An 11,218-nucleotide genomic window follows, 5' to 3' on the forward strand; every position below is an offset into this window, starting at 1 on the left:
GACATTACTACCTTGTACACTTAACCATTTATTGAGGGTAGATCTTACACTGCATGTTCTTATCAGAAAAAAAAAAAAAGGATAAGATAAAACTTCCAGAGGGGATGGATAAATTTTGGACATTGCATATGATGACATTTTCATAGGTGCATACTTGTCCTCAAGCTCATCGAGATGTATACATTAAATATGCAAAACATTTTGTATGTCGATTACACCCAAATGAAATGAAAAGAAAAAAAATAAAATAAAATGTAAAATGAAATAAAATCAAATCAAAATTTGAAAGTTTACTGCCTGATGGACTCCTTTGGATATTGGAAACAATACAAATCGCACTGGGATATGCTGCTCTGATCCGTTTCCTAAGTGACTCAAAAGTTGGACACTTTCCAGTGGCCTGCAAAGTGGACAAAGTCAACCAAATGGACTCAAATAATACATCATGCAGACAACTCTGTGATCTGGCCCCAGTGACTAGTAAGTCCAAGAAAACTTGACATTTCCATTGAAAATCATGTATGTTAATTGCCTTCATGGAGTTTATATTCTAATGACATAGACAAAAAATAATTTCATTTCTAATCCAACATAAATTTTACATTTTTTCTGTTTATTGTTCTCTCTTGGAGATTACATGTATGTTTCACAAAGGAGGAATTTTATGTTTTCCTTTTGCTTTGATATTTAGCTCATTTGTTCATTGCTTTACTTCCAGCGCCTAAAATGCTGCCTGGTGCACAGTAGTAACTCATAATGCAATTATTCAAATCATGGTATTATAAGTGCTTTGAAGCAAACTAAAACAGGTCAAGGATTAAGGGGAAGGGAAGCGATGCGTTCTAATACGATGGCACCAGTTTAGTACTTGTTTGGGGAAGAATTTTGTCAAAAGTTAGTCTTTTGACTGGATAAGTTGAGAAAATGAGCCACGGAAAATTGAGGAGAAATTATTCTAAGCAGAAACAAAATCACCTAAAAAGTTCCAGAGGTAAGTGAGCTTTGTGTATTTGAGAAGAAGCAGAAAAGCCAAATTATTTGAAATAAAGGAAGCAGGAGATTATAGGTTTTACTTCTAGAAAGGTGAGCCAAAGCTAGATCCTACAGACTGCTGTGGCATGGTGACGACTTTGGATTGCTGTTACAAGAATCAGCAATAGAAAGGGAAGACAGGATTTTGGAACAAGGAAGTTATATGGTCAGATTTATATTTTAAAAGGTTTCTCTGACTTCCGTATGGAAAATAGACCTGCCGGAGTGTCTCAGTAGCAGCAGAGGACCAACGAGGAAAAGGTTGTTGTAATTAAATGAAGAGCTGATGATGGCTTAGGTTAGAGTGGTAACAGTGGTCACCGCGAGCAGGGGTGGTAGTGGAGGTCACAGTGGTAACAGGGTTGAATAGTGTAGTTGTGGGTGTGTCCGTGGTAGTAGCAGCCGCCGCGGTTGTGGTGGCGGCGGATGAGAGCCATAGCAGTGGGTGTGCTGTGGGTAATGGCGGTTGTCTGTACTTCCGCCTTGTGAAATGGGGGATATTTTGCAAAGGGCTGCTCTACGAATTCAGTTAGCTGATTTCAGGACTCTACCCCTGAAATCCTTGTTGCACTATATGCTAACTACTGTGGATGTAGATTACAAAAAAAAAAAAATTAGGAAAAAAAGAATTCAATTAGCTGAAGCATTAAAAGAATAAGAAATGTGCTGAGAAAGGAAGCATCCAGCAAATGCCGACTGAATATATTATTTTGTTTCCATAGCCGCCAAACTAACTTACTGCTCTTCTTTCTAATTCTATGTGGTATGCCGACTCAAGCCAAGTAAAAATTTCTTCTCCGGGAACAGTGGCTCATACATCTCCCATTGATCATGCTTTATATTCTTTTCTGAACATCACACTTTAAATGAATAATTCACCTTGCTGAGACATTCTAGTTCCTCACCTTCAACTATCTGATTAATTTGTGTCTTTCCAAGTACATTAAAAATTCCTTATTACTTTTGAAGCTTTCTCCATCCTTCAAAAAAAATATTTTTTTTGTAAATAAACACTTGCCCAATAGACTTCTTCAATCACTTAGCATTTGACCACTTATTAAGTTATGACAATAAATAACCAAAAATATATTTAAAAATACTTCAGTAGATGCATGCACAATATAATACGTGGCACTTACAAGGTGTATATTCACCTAGGTAAATCTTACAATTTTGTAATCAAATGTATGTATAATTTTATTCTTTCAAATAATAAACTAAAAATCAAAGTAGTATTGCCATGCCATATAATACTGTTACAAAGAAACAGTGTGATAGAGATTAGTGTAATAGAGATTACACTAATGGCCACAAATATTTCATTCCCCCCCCCCCCTTGGGGATTTCCAAAATGCTTACAATATTTAAGGCACAGGGATTCTTACTCCTTATAGCTTTTTGGCTGGGCCAAAACTATAAAAGGGAAAATAGAAAAAGGGCACTAAGCACCTTTGTAGAATTTAAAGATTTCCATAATTTGAGTCATGGGAAAATAATTACATGCATAATTATTGTGTGTGTAACGTGTCTGTATTAGGATGACTAAGACTTTAGTTTGTGTGTGTTGTTTTATCAAGGGCAAATGTGCTAATGTTAATTTTCTCCTCATTGAAAGAAGACCATCAGATTCCTTCATTTTGACAGGTAGAACATTCTGGGATAAATAGACAAAGTAGACACATATGTCAAGTACATCTCAAGTAAATTTAAAGTCGAAGGAATTAATCAATAATGAGGTAATGGAATTTTAGATGAGCTGCAGGGTTGATATGGATTTTGTCATGTTAATATCATCATGCATAACTGGAAACATCTGCCATCTGCCTTATTCTGTATGGTAATGTGGAGCTTCATATATCTATATAATAACACAGTAAGTCTTGTTACTCAAAAGATCTTATCTACAGTCAAGCAAATGCTCTAAGACAATGAATGATTGGAGAGCCTTAGTCAATCTTTGTAATATAATTTATAATCTTGTCTAGCATCATTAGACACAACATCTCCAGGAATGTAACATGGAAGGAATAGAGTAATATTTCATTTTAACTTTTTGATAGATTTCCTGATTTGATATAAAGATTTTTAAAGTATCATTCTACCTTTCAAAATTATGTATGATTTCGAGCATAGTATAATCCTACAGTAATGAAATAATTTCTCTTAGAAAATGTCAATGTATGTGAAAGGCATATAACATCATTTCAAGGATAAGTCTTGAGGTTATACAAACCTGAATGTAAACTACCAAACTCTTGACCTTGAGTGAATTATATAATCTCAGACTCAGCGTTCTCAATCCAAAGAGATACGTATTCTAAGGTTTTACCGAGAAAACATATGTAATGTGCTTAGTTTAGAAAACATGTTACTACAAGTCAATAAACTGTAGCCACTATCATTACTTAAATACCAAAAAATAAAGGTTTGCTTCATAACAGAGTGAAATTTATGTGCTTTCTCTATGAAAAAAATCTTGCATAAAAATCATATCTATTTTATTAGGAGGTATTTTAATCTAAATATCAACATGTTAGGAATGTCTAATTAGTGTTTATTTTAAATGGAAATATAAAAAAGTGGAAAAATTACTGTAATGCTTAATTACATATTTAATAAACATTCATTTGTTATATCACTTTTGAGAAGATCACATATATATTAAGACTTTCAACTTATTTGTTGATTGGATAAACCCAGTTACTCATATCTCTAATCTTCAATTTTTATGACAGTGGTTGCCTGCATAGCAACCTGTATAGTTTCTTTTTTGAGACCATTAAAAAAAATCTTTCTTTTAAGATTTTAACTTACTTGGAGGCAAAAACATACTAGATACTTTGTATCTCCTCAACACTTATTCATAATAGAGATTACACTAATGGCCAGTAAAGAATACCAATGTATGGGTCGCCTTGGTGGTCCAGTCAGTTAAACATCCGACTTTGGTTTGGTCATGATCTCACAGTTCATGAGTTTGAGCCCAGCGTCAGGCTCTGTGCTGACAGCTCAGAGCCTGGAGCCTGCTTCCGATTCTGTGTCTCCCTCTCTCTCTCTCTGCTCCTCCTCTGCTCATGTTCTTTCTCCCTCTCAAAAATAAATAAGCATTAAAAACAACAACATATTTTCTTTTTATCATCCCATTAAAACAGGACAATAAAAATTAAATTGGAAAAATTGTTTCAGATGTTTTGATAATTAAAAATCTCTAGTTTTCTCAAATTATCTTAATTCTTTTGTCTAGTTCTTTGCCCCAAATATCTGTTAAGGCATAAAGTTCATGAGCCTTAACGAAATAATTTGGAGAAGGGGAAAAAAGAGTGCAGAAAGCTTTAGAAGCCTCAGTCTGGACAAATGCAGTTCATCTGTGTTCTTTGACCACCTGAGCTGGTGGGAATGCACTCCCTTGAGCGAAACAGAATTCAGTCACTCAACCAATGAACGGGTTTCATCCGTGGCATACACAAGTTACACTAAAATATCAGCTCTTTAGAACTGGAAATTCTCTTTGGCAGACTCAGTAAAAGAAGCAGAGACCCAGAATTCCAGAATTAACTATTTCTTATGCTCGCTCGAACAAATGTCCTAATCGCTCTGCTCTTTTGTTTCATTAAAAGTAAAAGTAGATTACTGTAAGTTTATTCTCAAATTCAAATACAAAGTTGTAGATATTTCATCTTATTTATTGGTTTTATTAATATTTCACAAATTATGCAGATAGATGCTGTTTATGATCTAGTCCTAAACACACTAACGCCTAATAGAGGAACTAGTAACCATACTTTCTTAATTTTACTTACTCAGCATTTAAAGATATGAATTTTTGAATATTATAGTATATGAACCTGACTCCTAGTGGGGAGTACATTTATGAACTTTAGTATTAGTTAAGAAACTGTTCCATTATTATGAAAATAATAATAATGATGGTGATGATCGTGAAGTAGAGAGAGGAGGAGGAGGAAGATAAAAGGGGACCGGGTTGTTTAGTTATCTCAGATAGTAAACATCAACAAAACGATTATCCTTTAGTAGAAAAACGAAAACACTTATTTTTTTTGTTATGATTATCAATAGAAAACCGTATTCATTAAGAAATGTAAAATAAAACAAGTAATCCAAGGTTACTGTCTATATTCTACATTTTTGTCTCCTACTAAATCCAAATGAATTATGGAAGAAAGACTGAGGGAGGAACAGAATTAAAAAAGACAGCTCAAGACACGCACGATGTTTCTGCAAGAACAACTTTTATGAATAGCTTCTTCTTCATGTTTTATTTTGTTTTTGTTTTTATATTTTGTATAATAATATTAAATCATGTGACAATCCAATGGGAAGTCCAGCCAGATTTTTTTAATGAGGTAACTATTATGGGAACAAAGATTTTTTTCTTATATATTTTAAGGAAATAATTTCAGAGGTGGTCAAAACATGGGCCATAAATGATTTTTAAATCATTTATTTGAATGATATATATATATATATATATATATGTATATATATATATACATATATATATATATATTTAAGTTTATCTATTTATTTTGAGAGAGAGAGCAAGTGCATGCACACACGCAGGCAAGTTGGGGAGGGGCAGAGAGACGGAGAGAGAGAATCTCAAGCACGTTCTGTGCTTTTAGCACAGAGCTCTAGGATTTGATCCCACAAAACATGAGATCATGACCTGAGCGGAAATCAGGGCTCAGATGCTTAATAGTGGGAGCCACCCAGGCACCCCTATGTGAATGATAATTTTAAAATTATTACATTTGTAAAAAATAAAATAAAATAAAACTAAAATAATAAAATTATTATATATGTGTTATTTCTAACCAATTGTGTATTTTGTTTCTTGGATATTGGGCAGCTAATATTGGGCAGAAGTATATTTAAAGAAGCTATTTATAGCTTCTTATATTATTAATCAGTCTTTTTTCTATAATGTGGAAATCAGGGATAGCAGTTAAAATTCTATTTACATTTATGTCAATTTATCAAAATATTTAGAGAATGTTTTTACACTATTTTAATATGATTCAACCACAAAGATTCTAGTACTAAAAATCAAATCACTTATAATTTCAGCCACGTGAATTTGAATATAAATACGATTAATATGACTCCCTAGAGCTATGCCAAAGCAAAAAGTTTCTTCCTATTAATTTTCAAAGTTGTACTTCAATATGGAAAGGGATTAATTGAACAGATAAATGATTTGAATTAATTTTTTAACACCGTTTATCAAAAGTCTGAGGTAAAGGTAAACAAAAGAAATAGCTGATACTTAAGTCTAATAGTGGCATATTTCAGGGGCTAGTGGCGGATCAATCAGCAGAGCATGGGACTCTTGATCTCAGGATTCTAAGTTCAAGCCCCACACTGGGCATGGGTCCGACTTACAAAACAAAACAAACAAACAAACAAAACACAACTCTAATAGTGGCATATTCTAATTCTATACAAACCCACAAAAATAGACCGTGAATCAAAGGGACATTTAGTAATTAAACACATTACAGAAGTTATAAAATAATGTAACAGAAAAAATAGAAAAAGCCTGCATGCTCAAATAAATCATTTTATAATTGAACACAATGCAATTAAGTGAACTTTAAATATAACCAATATATGAGAATGATATTGTTTATGAGAGTTTGCAAATTAGAAAGAGCATAAAAGCGAGAAACCAACCTATACATTTCCAATTTAAAAAAAATGTATATGTGTGTATATGCAAAGTGAATATAAAAATAAACATCTACTCTATGTAAAGTACATTTTTATTTTTTATTTATTTTTATTTTTTTAACGTTTTATTTATTTTTGAGAGACAGAGTGTGAGCAGGGGAGGGGCAGAGAGAGAGGGAGACACAGAATATGAAGCAGACTCCAGGCTCTGAGCTGTCAGCACAGAGCCTGACGTGGGCTCAAAGCCATGAACCGTGAGAGATCATGACCTGAGCCGAAGTCGGAGGTTTAACCGACTGAGCCTCCCAGGAGCTCCTACATGTATATGTATACATACACACAACCCACATATAGTCATATTGTACAATATACTCACATTATATAGACACCTTATAGAGTTATGGGGGAGAGAGAGAAAGAGAAAATATACATGGAAATATTGACAATTATTAAATTTAATTTCTGAATCTGTAAGAAAATAATTGTGATATGATGTTATATCATCAATAAATACAGTGACAATAAAGTGAGGAAAGTTCTCTGGCTGAAATGTATAAACATTATTTAGGGTGTCGGTGTCAATTGTAGTTTTATATAATTCAAATGTTTGATCTACTTTTTATTCATTCATTATTCCTGTATTTATTCGGCACTAAACTCAACTTGACTATTTGTCATAGCTACAGTTTAATAGTACAAGATGAAAAGAGGACGAAGGTGCATGAGAAAGACAATGTTAACCAAATATATGAGTCAAAGTGTCCAAAATGGTGGCAAGTATATATTTACATGTATATACTTTTCCTAGGGATGCAACAGGCAAAAAGAGAATAACAAACAAGCAAATAGGTAGTTTTCTTGAAGGAAAATTGCAGTAAACATTTCACAGAAATTGTGGTGTGGTGGAAATGGCATTTAACAAAATCATTCCGTACAAAGCATAATATGATCTCAGAGATTCTTTTCTATTTAACTTGCTTTCTTTTTAAATTTAATCTTTAAATTTACATGAAGTCAAGTTTTTGTTTCCATTTTTATAATATTGGTATGTTCTCTGATCCCATGGTTTTGTAATTTTTCAGAATCTCTTATAAATGTAATGACGCCTCACATAACCTTGGTAAGTTTGGTTTCTTTCAGTCTAAACAATTATTTTGTGATTCATTCAAGTTGTTGCCTGTATTTATAGTCTATTACTTATTGCTAACTATCATTCTATTGTATGAATATGCCATATTTTGTATAATTAATTCACCTAATGGCAATAAATTCATTACAGAACATTCGGGCTATTTCCACTGCTTGGCGATTATGGGTAAAACTCCTATGAATATTTGTGTATACATTTTAGTGTGAACATGAATTTTGATTTCTCTAGGGAAAATAGCTAGGGAGAGATTGCTGATTATATGCTAATGTATCTTTAACTTTACAAGGAATTACCAATTTTTTTTTCAAAGTGGCTGTACCATTTTTCATTCCTCCTGAAAACATAGGAGAGTTCTAGTTGCTTCACATGTTGGTAGGATTTGGTATTATCAGTTTATTTTTAATTTTACTCATTCTAACAGGCATACAATGCTGTCTTATTGTTTTTTTCTTCCTCACATAATGTTTTTATTTGTATTCAACTATAAGCAAACAGCAGAATTAATACAACATTCCACAACTCCCAATCATCTTTTCTTACACAGATGGAGTGACCAGTTTAAGAGGCACAGACTTAGAGATTTCTGACCCTCACTCACCCAGCCCTGCAACTCATCTCGATGGCAGGGTCTTGACAGCAAAGTGACTGTCCCTATTGTTTTTTCCAGTACTGCTCTTTAAAGGAGCCAGAGCAGGACACTGACCCTAGTAAGCAGCCCAAGGCACATCATCACACTGGGGACACGTCAAACTCTGGCTGTCTTAGTGAGAGAGCTGGCTGTAAAAAAACCACCCAGAAGTGCTGTCATGCACAATTTGGGACTCCAGTTCACAATGGAAGAAGAAGAAACAAAACTCTTTTTATGTAAACCTCCCTTAGAGATTCTTTGGCCTACTGTAGGCCTACTCTTTTTACCTGAATGTTTTCTTCTTTAAATTCTGGGTTGCTAGTACCAAAATGCATCCTCCCCCCGCTGCAAGGGGAATTCAAATGTGATCAAACATAAACCGGGGTGTGACCCTCTCAATTATAAAGGATAGGCAGATGGAAAAGCTACCTTAAACCACTACCTGATTGCTCTGGCCTCATCTGTGAGAATGGGAAAGGAGAAGCAGAGGAATCTACATGCATCCCTGAACTTGAGAACACCGCTCCAGACCTCTGGGATGGTTTCTGTCTTCTAGCATTTCCCGACTTCCCAGGCAGCTGCTTACAGAATTTGGGCAGTTGGTCATCCCATTCTTCCTGATAACACGTGCCGGCCACCGGGGGTCCCAGCTCCTTTTTGCAGAAGGATGCCACTTTGAATTCACCACGGCCGTCCCCAGATTGGTTGCTGAGAATGGGCTTCTCACAAGCCAGTGGCCCATTGTATTTGAAAACCAGCCGGACCTAGTGGGGAAGGCCTGTGGCCTTGGGAGGCCCAGAGGCGAGGTAATCAGAAGGATTGTGCCACCGCTGATGTAACTGCCTTTCAGGCTGACCAGCAGAAAATGGTGCCGTTCCGTTTTGGGGGTCCTTCCTGCTGGGAGCATCGGGATCTGTCACCACTTAGGTATGCAGTTCACCTGGATCGAGGCCATCCCATGCAAGACCGGTGGGCTGGTTCTTAACCTGGGTGGGCGTCAGCACTTTGCCTAGCTCCATCCACCTGTGCTCCGAAGATTTTGACCTGCAGCGGATGCTGTGGCCACTCTCCCACTTCCTGCAGGTCACAGGCCAGGACCACTTGCTGAGGTCCATTGGCATCACTGGGCGAAGTTGGAAGGACAGCTGGAGGCTGGGCCCGGGCCAGGGGCACTGACTCCTTCCGGTCTGCAAACCGACCCTGTGAGGCCCGGGATCACTAGTGGTGTCTTACTGTGGTTTTCATTTGAACTTCTTTGATGATAATGATAGATCCTTGTTCTCATTTGCCAGCTATCTATCTTCTTGGTGAAGTATATGCTCAAGGAACCTACCCACTTGAAAACTTGGATTGCATGTGTTCTCGGTTTGATTTTGGCAGGCCTTCACATATTCTGTACGTGTGTCCTTTGCTGGGTATGCAGTTGTCTCTGAATATGTAGCTTATTCTTTCATTCTCCTGACAGTGTCTTTCACAGAGCAAAAATTTTAGATTTGGACTAAATCCAATTTGTCAGATTTTTTTTTTCCCTGTATTTTAAAAATATGCTTTTGATGCTGTGTCTAAGAACTCTAGAACTCTTTGCCTAAGCCAACATCATGGAGATGTGTGTGCGTGTTTTCTTCTAAATTTTTATTTTACATTTTATATTTAGAGCTATAATCAATTTACAGTGGATTTTTATAAGCTGTGAAGATGAAGTCAAGGCACTTTTTTTTATTGCATATTGGTGTTCAGTTTTCCCAACACCATTTGTTGAAGAAAATCCATACTTTCTCTATTGAATTATGTCTGTAACTTTGTCAAAAATTAATTGTCTATGATTGTATAGGCCTATTTATAAACTCTAGTTTGTTTCACTAGTGTATTAGGGAATATTCTTGTCTATTTTTATAATATATTTTGCCAGGATTTTGATTAAAATTTTCTTAAATCTATAGATCAATTTGTGGAGAAGTTATATCTTAATAATATTGAGCTTTCCAACCCATAAATATGCTACATCTCAATTACTTATGAAAGTTCTTAACTTTTTTTCATTTTCATATATACATTCCATGTATATATTTTACTCGGTTTACACTTAAGTATTTCATTTGATGTATATGTTTTCATTCTCTCTCTATATAGAGGGATGTATAAATGTTTCATTTTAAATTATTTATTATTAACATATAGAATCAGATTGATATTTGTGCATTGCTCTTATGTCATGTGTCGTTCCTAATTTCACTGATTAGGTCTACAAGTTTCTTTTGAGAATTCCTTACAACTTTTTTTTTTTTTATTTCAACGTTTATTTATTTTTGGGACAGAGAGAGACAGAGCATGAACGGGGGAGGGGCAGAGAGAGAGGGAGACACAGAATCGGAAACAGGCTCCAGGCTCTAAGCCATCAGCCCAGAGCCCGACGCGGGGCTCGAACTCACGGACCGCGAGATCGTGACCTGGCTGAAGTCGGACGCTTAACCGACTGCGCCACCCAGGCGCCTCTCCTTACAACTTTTAGACGAGTAGTTACATGGTATCTTATACTAGGCTGGTGTAAGAGGTTTTACAACAGTTATTAAAGTTTAGCATTCATGTGACCTATGCATTATAATTCAACCTCAGTGTATATATTTCAATGAAAAATTGTTAAAAAAAAAAAGCACAGAAGATACAGACTGAATTATTTATCACAGCAATGTTTACAAAAGCAGAGATTAGGGATAGCC

The 11,218-nt window shown here is 35.3% G+C and overlaps 1 pseudogene; it reads right to left on the reverse strand.

Moving 5' to 3' along the window:
• Positions 1-1,349: 1,349 nt before the first annotated feature.
• Positions 1,350-9,622, reverse strand: LOC106984474 (phosphatidylethanolamine-binding protein 1-like; annotated as a pseudogene).
• Positions 9,623-11,218: the final 1,596 nt, after the last annotated feature.

The sequence above is a fragment of the Acinonyx jubatus genome, chromosome A1, assembly GCF_027475565.1.
Source record: "Acinonyx jubatus isolate Ajub_Pintada_27869175 chromosome A1, VMU_Ajub_asm_v1.0, whole genome shotgun sequence".
Classification (NCBI taxonomy): domain Eukaryota; kingdom Metazoa; phylum Chordata; class Mammalia; order Carnivora; family Felidae; genus Acinonyx; species Acinonyx jubatus.